This window comes from Lutjanus erythropterus, chromosome 19 (genome assembly GCF_056507025.1).
Source record: "Lutjanus erythropterus isolate fLutEry1 chromosome 19, fLutEry1.hap2, whole genome shotgun sequence".
Taxonomy (NCBI): Eukaryota; Metazoa; Chordata; class Actinopteri; order Lutjaniformes; family Lutjanidae; genus Lutjanus; species Lutjanus erythropterus.
In genome coordinates this window covers 17,868,938-17,876,899 of record NC_139335.1, presented here as the reverse complement: position 1 = coordinate 17,876,899, position 7,962 = coordinate 17,868,938, and positions in this window count along the sequence as shown.

Here is a 7,962-nt window from a genome sequence, read left to right as displayed (position 1 = left end):
AAATCGTCTCACTCACCAGTTTAAAAAACAACTCCTCTCAACCCTCACAGTGGGGGTTGAGAGGAGATGAGAGACAGTTGTGTTCATTATCACGTTCCACCTGGATGCATTTGCAGCAAAACTGCCTTTTCTCCCAGAGGACGAGTTCCTCGCTGAGGCTGTGAGAGCGGCCGCTTGTCTCTAAGTGTGTAATAATAGTGTCTTTTGGCTCAGCCTGTCTTCCTGGGTGACCCTCTGACCTGCTTCATTTGTTCATGGTTCCCTGGTGACGGCAGAGAGACCAAACACCTCACAGCTGCAGGAAGAGTCTCCAAGCAACAGCCAGCCGCGCGGACGACTGTGGTAACATGTAATCGACGACATGAGCGTATCACACAGGAGGGATCGCCTCCTGTCAACGGTTTTCAAGCTCTCAAAACGGATGACAGCATCAAGCAAGGAGGCATCTCTGACTCACCTGTGAGTGACACTTCCCGGATCGACATCAACGTGACCGGAAATATCACCGGCAAGTTCTCAGTGCCAGAACTGTGAGAGAGAGGTTGGAAGTAACAGTAACTTAGTTACTGTACACTGACAACGTTTTACTTTTATTTACTACATTTTAACGTAGATATCTATACTTTGTACTCCTTATGTTTTCAAATCAGGCTCCTTACTTTACATCTGAGTGGGAGCATTGATTATTTTTATTTTTGCCTCTCCAACAAGACTGATTTCAGTCTAAATGGGGGGGACAATAACAGAAAAGACAGTTGCTTGGTGTATCCATCAGTGTGTTCATGCATGACAGACATAACAAGACATAACATAACAAAAATGATGTAAAACAATGTAACAAAAACGACTTAAGAACATGTAACAAGATTAAAATGATGTGAAAGTCACAAGATAAAAATTATGTAAGAACACCTAACAAGACAAAATGACATAAAGAACGTAACAAGACAAAAACAACATAAAGCATGCAACAAGATGAAAATGATGTAAAACACGCTGACGTAAAAGACGTAACAAGATTAAAACAACATACAACGACAAAGACGTAACATAATGATAACAATAACGACGTAAAAGACATAAAATAAAAATGATGGAAAAGATGGAACAGGATAGAAAAACCTGAAAACTACGTAAAACTTGCAAAAAGATAAAAACAACATAAAAGACGTAACAAGATAAAATTATCTTAAGAACACATAACATGACTAAAATGACATGAAGATGGAGCAAGGTGAAAATTACATAAAACGTCATTGCAAAAGATGTAAGATGAAAACAACATAATAAACATGACAAGACTAAAACTCAATATAATATGTGACACGACTAAAACAATATAAAAAATGTAACAAGACGAAAACATGATGACAATGACATAAAAGCTGCAAGAGGATGAAAATGAGAATGATGAAGCAAGATGAAGACGACATAGAAGACGTAACAAAATCAAAGACATAACGACTTGACCTTGGAAAGAAGGTGAGTTTCAATGATATTTGCACCAAAACACAGCCAGTCGAAATGCCGTTCCTTTCTACTTTGACATAGAGCCTGTACTTTTTCACTTTTCACTCGAGTATAGAGGTTGACTCAGTACTTCCCACATGTATCTGTACTTCTACTTGAGTACATGTGTGTACTTTTGCCACCTCTGCTGTGAGAGCGATGACAGAAACATGCAAAAATCATTTCTGCTGAAATCAGGATTGACACGTCTGAACTCAGCAGTGATTAACAGCAATTACAGCTGCCAGCTTCCATATTAGAATTTTTATTCCAGGGTGAAAAACAACCTTAACTGGTGGCTAATTTTACCCATAGCAGAATAGATTGCATAGATTTCAGAGGGACCTGACTGTATTCATTTGCTAATGACAGGCAACATTACTCAAGCTAAATTAGATTATCCACGCCCCGAGGCAATTTTTATGAGGGTCATGTTAATATTCGTCTCTAAAATAACGGGATCAGTTACCATACATGTTCACATTCATTCGACCGGTTCTGGAGTAAAGCTTTGGCCATCGATCTACATGAAGCAGCAGGTCAGGTGATGTGGGACAGTGAATTGTGAGTTAATGAGCACACACTGAAGAAAAATGAAATTAGGTGGAAATTACAAGCGGTTGATGTAGCTGTTGTACTGCAACATCAGATATTACTGTCAAAAGATAATTTCCCCTGCTAGATAAACAGCTCTGATTCCTTTTTTTTTTTTTTTTTTTGGCTGAAATGAAATCTGGCCACCATGATTACATTTTTCAGACAGGATAATGTCGTTTTTATTCTCTCATATGGAGCATGCCATACCTCAGTGCACATAGTCATCTAAGTAGGTACTTGAAATAGAGAGTGTTCTGTGCTTCTGAGCCACGCGGACAGCAACTGCAATATACAGTAGGTTATATTCTGCTTTTCCTTGCAGGTTCATAGCTGCTTATGACCACAGAGACCTTCGGAAAGCAGGAAGCAAAGAAGAAGAAATTATTACTGTTATGTGGCGAAGCCTCCATTCTGCTGTGAGAAGTAAAACCACTGTGACCTGGCAAAAGAATTGAACCTTTGCTGAATAGATCTATTTCTCTGCCGAGCATTCAGTCTTTTCTTGAATCGCTTTATTTATATGATTCACTCACATTAAGAAAAGAGAGGTTCACTCTGTTCACTGATTCAATCAGCCGGGTGACTGTTGAGGTTTAAAATATGGCTTCATTTGATCAGGTGGCGTCTCCCTGAGCGAGAGTGACGGCTTTTTAACAATTTGATCTAAGAGCGCTGCCATCAGCGCGATGCCGACTGATTTATTTTTTTTGCCAAACAATACAGAGACTCGGAGGCTGAAGTGGCTCATAGCTCACTCTCAGATGACAGTGATTCAGTCTTACGCCGCCGAGCTGAAGAGGCATTCAGAACCCAGAGAAGGTCAGCCACAGACATCTGAATGAAGCACTGGATTCAAACGACTTCAATGGAAATCAAGCTCCACTCACATGAATTCTTATGGCTGTAATCATTTGCCATACATCTTATACATCTGTGTGTAATTTCTATACATAGTTAGAGGGTTGGGAGGGTTACTACAAAAATTTATTCCAATACAATTACTATTTACCTGTTTAAAAATGTAGTCAGTAACGTAATCTAAATATCACAACATTAAAGTAAGGTAACTTGATTACTTTTCGTTTAATCTGTTGACCATTTTCTCCATTAACCAGTTAGTTATTCGGTCCATAAAATACCAAAAAAATGTTGAAAAATATTGATCAGTGTTTCCCAAAGTCCAAGACGACGTCCTCAAATGCCTTGGTTTGTCCACAACTCAAAAATATTCAGTTCACTGTCAGAGAGGAGTATAAAGAAACCAGAAAATATTCACACTTGAGAAGCTGAATTCTGAGATGTTGAAATGACTCAAAACAATTAATCAGTTATCAGATTAGATGCAGATTCATTTAGTTGTTGATTAATAATATATTATTCATTGCAGTTCTACACGTTTTATGTTCGTTGTTAGGTTTATTAGTTTGTCCAGCTGTTCTCTACTTTTTGTGCACAATTTATTAATTATTTATCCATTGACTGACTGATTTCAAGAAAAAAATTGTGAAATTTCCACCCATTGAAAGCATTTAACTGTGTGTACACTGTGCATGGTAGTATGATGTTCTTTATTTTAAAATTGTAATCCTACTATTCTCATTTTTACTAAATATATCCGTAATCTAATTACATTTTTTTGTAACCTTAATGGAATAAACTTACTTTTTTGTATGCAGATTGCCTATTCCCATTACATGTAATCTGTTACTCCTCAAACCTGATAATTAGAGGGTTGTCCTCTTACACTGCATTACATTTTACCTTGTGAGAAAGCTGGATTCCAGAGATCACAACAGAATCCTTCCTGCAAAGCTTCAAGTTATATGCTTGAGGCCACATCAGACAGATTCTATATCTAAAAGGCACATAGCTGCTATGCAGTTATTCACACTTGACCCCCTTGTTCTACAAAGAACGACAAATTCACCATTAATGAGAGTCTGTGGCCGATGAATAGATCAGGTGTGAGACTGTACTGTGTGAGAGCAGGGTCTGAAATGCTCTGAGCTAAGATGGTGAATGGATGGTCATCGCTGTTTGAGGTTCAACTGGCGTGCCTTTAATTTTGTCATCTTGTTGCCCTGTCTTCTTCTGCAATAGTAATTTTTTTTTTTCCAAATGGAGAATCGGCGTCACTTATCTTGATGAACCAACTAATAATCACATAATGGTGGTGGATAAAAACAAGCATTCATTTGTATTTTCTTTTGATGATTTACTATAAATTTGTTTAAAATTTGTTATACATTCGGATGGACAGCGAAAAAAAATTGTTTAATGGCCACACACACCTCCACTGTCAACAATACCACCTCCGACTTTGTCCCTTTGCAACGTACATTAATCTCTTTAAGCGTCACTCGTTGTCAGAAACTTTTGATTCTTGTTCTTCCTTGGGGTAACTTTTGACTCTGAGCGGTGCCCTTAAAATCCTTGCCAAGCATGCAGGCAGTGACAACTACATCATTTGAAACCTATTTTCATAAGTAAAGCAGCCTTCCAGGAAGTTGTAATGTTGCAGTTGCAACAATTAACACAATCAACCAATTGCCGTGAACTCTGTGTTTCTGCAAACTTGATCAGTCATCATAGCTTCCCATGAGTTCCACCATTAATAGCGTTTTTCTGCGCAAATGTCATACATATTTCATTGAAGTGACTCAGTGTTTTATTATTTAACACACTATTATTATTATTTATGCTTTTTTTGCCACAGGTACTGAAAAGAATACAATCTTTGTGGTTGTTATTGACATTTATCAATGCTCTGTGCACCTTTATATTTTATCTTTTTGTGCTTATGCATGTGAGTTTCAGCTCCAAAAAGATTTTTCTTTTTCATTCATTTATTTATTTTGATTTTTCATTGAATTTTTTGTAATCCTGGGCCTTTTTGGTAAGGTTATACTTAGACACTGAGAACAGAGTGAGGGTTTATTGTCCCTGGACCAGAACACGTGACCTTTGATTTTTAATGAATTCTACAAATATGCAATATTCACTTGCTTCTGCAATTTCATGGCAAAAAAAAAAACCTAGAAACATAGCAACATGCATCACAGTCTTAAGCTGCTGTGAAACAAGGCATTTTAGGCTGTAACAATAAAAAAAAAAAAAAAAGCTTGTGAAATCCTGGAGGAACTGGGAAAATGTGCATGAATGAGCCATTTGTCACGTTGAAAGAAATCACCAGTAAAGCACAACAGTATAACCCTGATCTTGTTTATTTGTCTATGTACAGTATGTTTGGGGTTGTAACTAGAAAGTGATAATGAGAAAGACAGTTAAAGAAAATTGGGATTAAATATAAAATGCTTTTTTGAATGGAACACTAAAAGCAGGAAATACAGTATTAATAATGAAACAAAGGCACTCTACTATCCAATATCAAAAACTGAAAGTATGTTTACAATAATACAATATAAGTGCCTTGGTTCTTTTTCTAGATTTTTTTTTTTTAATTATGTAACTCATCCAATTAGCACCTCCCCTCAACATCCATAATGAAATTATTATTTTTGATTCCTTGAAAAAAAAAAGAGAATGTGCTTATTTCACAACAATAGTGAGCCATAAATCAATATAAGCACATAAAGTACAGCTGCTGCATACATGTGGAATAAAAAGTCAAATTTTGTCTCCTAAATGTACTTACTGTACTGTACTTCATCTTACAAAACAGAATATTCATTAGATTAACTTTTCTGACTGATAACAACAAAACGAGTGTCAGTTTACCTGAATATAAAAAGGTAAATTTAATTGTATGACCAATACCAGATGGCATCAAGGCATTACTATTGAGACATTGTTCAGTAAAATAATGCTTTGAATCTTCTGTTCATGTCTTTACACATTCAATGTTTTTTTTTTCCCTTCTTTTTTGTATTTTTTATTGTACTTTTATATACAATTTTACACCTTTACAATACAAACAAACACATTTGGTATTTTCCCCAAAATATAAAAGATCTACACTCATGAATCATACTGATGGCTTTCTTTTACATGAGCTCAGCCTGGTATATGAAGTGGTTTCTCTAGTGGCATATTAAACACACTAAAGACAATCAAATCCTATTCTGTGGTTGAGTGAGCTCGCTTGCCAAACCAGAACCAACTGAATAGCCCTAAGACTGAAAATACTCACCGCAACTGGTTCTTGGAGCGCGCTCAAGCAAACACTCACAGCTTTTACTAAATACAGTTATGGCATTTTTTTTTTTTTTTAATTCTTCTTCTTCATTTTCAACAGGTTTATCTTTATCACTGGTCCATTTCCCTGCACTGCCACAAAGATCCCTTTTTTATTTGTGGCTGGAGTTGAGGTGGAGGCAAAACAATCGCCTAAATATGTAAGCTAATACTCTCTAGCAAGTTTTGTTGGCTTGCTTCTTAACAGCTGAAAATATGTAGAATATGTACAATCACTCACTCTCCAGGGCGGCAAAACTTGTTAGTTCCTTAGGGCAATTTTTGTCATTTTATTTTGCTAATTTAATGGTGTGCACGAGTGACAAGCGCTGCACTGTGACGCACTCAGCTGGAGGACAAGTGAGAGGAAAACAGCGACTGCTATAACATCACATGCTGCAAAAGTTTTGCTGCAGTTACATTCCTTTAACAACTTTCTGTTAATAGTGTTAAGGATTTATTTCAACCAAACCAGAGCTGATGATTGTTATAAGAATAGAGAGACTGACCAAGACAATTTTGATGAATTTTGATTTGTTTCTGTCTGTTGAGTTTAAATGAAGTGTGTTTTACTGAGTTAATGATGCAATTAAAGCTCGTTTTAGTTCATTAAAAGAGAGAAACCTGAATTCAGAAGGTTATTGGTTGCATTTTTCTGATTAATAAGGAAATTAAGTGTGAGAATATTTCCTTTTTTCAAATTTCGTGAGTTCATTTTGTTTATTTTGTCACGGCTTGCACAGATCTTTTGTTTTATCGCACATAACCATCACTACTTCGATTCTGGCACCCAACCACACAGAAAAGGGACATTTTCTTTTGGTTATGTGGCCCACTACTCTAAGGTGACCCATGCTTGCCTCCAGTTTTTCCTTTGTTTTGCCTCCAGCTAACACTGTGAAGTAAGAGGACCTCAAAGTGTTAAACCTGCCATAACACAGTGTTTCCTGAGAAAACTAAAAGACAGAGCAGTGATGGACGTGCAGGACGAAAGCACGCACGCACACACACACACACACGCACGCACGCACACACACAGTCTGGTTATTAGAGACAAATCCTTCTGGGACGCAGCCACAGACAGCTCCCTCTGCTTCTGTCTGAGTCCTCTGTTCAAAAAGGCAACCAGATGGACTCACAGGGGGTGTGACAGACAGACAAACATCCTGTGCCTGGCTCTGATCCTTATCCATTAAGCACTCGGGATGCCAAAGCGTCATTCAGAGCAAAAGGAAGTCCTGACCTGCGCCGCTTTCACTGTTCTGGGCACCCCCTTTTTGTCAGCTGCTCTTCCTTTGTGACAGGCACATACACAATGTCACATCCGTGGGGGGAGGGGGGGGGGGGGGTTGATGGATGGCAGACTGATATGGAAGTGAATAAAAAGGGGACCATTGAACACAGGTGTTCCGCTGACAAAACGGACATTTTGTTCCACTGACAAATGTCAAAGAAGAATAGGATTAAGGAAGAGACAGCGAGGGAGACAAAATGTTTCATATCGTTTGGTCAACTTGAACAATCTGCTAAAATACTAAACATTCAGTACGTTACAGCTCAGCAAGTCAGTGATTTGTAAAGACACTGACTCTCATGAAAAAAAGATGCATTAAAAATATTTAGAATTTGAGTTTCTTTAAAAGACCATACATTATTCTGAAG